The following is a 2600-nucleotide window of genomic DNA, read 5'->3' as shown; positions in this document are numbered from 1 at the left end:
TGAAGAAGTAGTCATTGAATGTATTTTGTGCCAAAGCAATGGAAAATGATCCACAGTTTAGCCCACATAGACTGCTGTTGTGCTCACTGTGTGAAGAGTTTCAAAAAAGTATTGAGAAACGGGTGATCACTGTAAAAAACTGTAAAAGAATAAGAAATTCAAATCTGGTGTGAACGAGAAATCTAAACATATCATTTTGAGAAAAAGTATCATTCTAGAATTGAGCCAAAATGATGTAGAAAATCTGAAGTGTAAAAATAAATGGTGAAACTCTATAGTCTCAAGCACAGACTGACCTAGGACAGTGATCTGTAGGTTTGTGGAGTTCATTGCACCGTATAGATTCTGTGCCTCACAAATAGTAGTAACGATCTGAATGCAGGCTGGTGAGGTTCCTCATGACAGAAGTGCAGTTTTTCTGTCGTAGGTCACCCACCACTTCCATCACAGGTTCCTTCTGACGGTGAGCGATGGTGAAACCATCTGTATCATAGAGAATGACCACAGAGATCCTCGTCTCCATGTTCCACCTGGTGAACTATCAAGAATGTTTTGTTTCTCCTTTGAAATGTTGAATAGACAAGGAATCAGAAGGCTAGAGCCGCTGGTGCTGTTGAGGGTTTTGGGGACCGATACGCTCAGGACTGACAGACACCAAGCAGCTGGAATACAAATGTGCTATAATTAGATTTAATAATAAAAAAATTATAATGTGTGTGTGCCATTGCATTATATAATCAAAATAATAAATGCATAAAATGAATGAAATGATCTTTCTGATTGTTAAACTTTGAAATAAAAACAAGGAAGAAAAACCTGACCAACCTGATAAAATAGAGCCAAATACAAGAAGATCTGCAGCAAACAACATCTGAGAGTCATCTGAGATGAGCTGTGTATTTAGAAATCAAGTAAAAATAATCATGTTTAAATGTACAACAAAAACCTGAGCATCTCTTATTTTCTGTTTGTCTTGACAATAACAATTTACAATTAAATAATTTAAAATTCAAAACAAATTTAAATTTACCTTAAATAGTTTTTCATGAGACTAAACAACACATAAGAATGCCGTGTCCTTGCTTCAGTTGCGGTGGAGTCAGTGTCTTAGCAGAAAACTGCAGTTCACTTAAGTAACATCCGCCCATTATCACCATTACAACTCATTTTAACATCAACAGAAAAAGTGAAGGATGTTGCAATCTATGTTAGATCGAGAAAAGATTTAAGAAGCCTTAAATGCAAAAAATGCAGTAAGTAAATGTTATTCTCATTTCAAACAATATATTGATTAATTTTATGCAATATATATTTATTTTTTAAATCATGTTTAGGGTTCAGTCATGATTTTAGTATTAATTTTATGGTGTGCATAAACTCAAGTCCCCAGTTAAAGAAATTAAAACATCAGGAAGAGCAAGAAACCAGCAAAAGATATAAAGAGCCAAAAAAAAAAACTAAAATGTTACACTGTAGCTAAATATGTTGCTACTTGTATTACAGATTAATAAGCATTAGTAAATTCAACTATTAAGAGAATGTTCCAAGGCTTCTGAATTATGGTAAAATCCCCAGCTCACACAGTTTACAGCTTACACAACTCACACAAGATGCTGTTGGTGTGACTATGATGAGAGTTTTGATTGGTTTGCCTTTAATATGGTTGATAAAAACTCACACTGCTCACACATGCTTTCACACTATGTTACAAATATGATAACAGTAGAGAAAGGTAGCAGATAAAAAAAAAAAAGATTTTGTGAAGATAATAAAATGGCAGAAAGACACATGAAAATCCATACATTTAACTGTTGTATAAGGAAAGAAAATATTCTTATTTCAAACCATCTATGAGATACTTATATATATATATATAATATATATGATATATATATATATATACTATATATATATATATATAAATTCTGTGAATAAATTTAAAATTAATTTACAAATTAATTAATTATTGATAAAATAAACTTTTATTTTTTATTTTAAGAGTAATAACTTTTAAAGTTTTCCACAAAACTGAACAGACAAAAATGGGCAGCCTTTACTAACTAAAAATTCATTGCTATGGTGTAAAAATCGAGCACAGGAAACAACAGTTCACTGTTGAACTGTCATGCACAGCATGAACTTTACCATGAGTAGACACACTACTGTTTTTCTCATAGTTATCAACAAACATCTAAAACCACACGAAGGCCTGCACAGTTCAGTGAATGTGATGTGACAGTCTTAAATGTGGCATGCAAAGAGAGTGTAAGGGAAATTTTCATCAATATTTTATACACCACAGAATTTGTACATAAATACTTTTCTGGCATAGAAAAATGTTTTTAAAGATTAAACTTTCATAAAATGATTCACTGTCCCTGCAAAAAAAAAAAACAACAAAAAAAAACAAAACAGCTAAAACCATCCTTAACTGGTTGGCTGGTCTTAGCTGGTTTAAGTAGCTAGTTTTAGCTGGTCTCCCAGCCTGACCAGCTCAAAATCTCTCTAAGACCAGCCTGCTGATCAGCTATGACCAGGATGACCAACTAAAACCAGACAACCAGCTTAGGCTGTTTTTAGCAATTTTTTTTTTTTTTTTT

This window comes from Cyprinus carpio, chromosome A18 (assembly GCF_018340385.1).
Source record: "Cyprinus carpio isolate SPL01 chromosome A18, ASM1834038v1, whole genome shotgun sequence".
In the NCBI taxonomy this organism is placed as follows: Eukaryota; Metazoa; Chordata; class Actinopteri; order Cypriniformes; family Cyprinidae; genus Cyprinus; species Cyprinus carpio.
Note: the sequence above shows the minus strand (reverse complement) of the source record.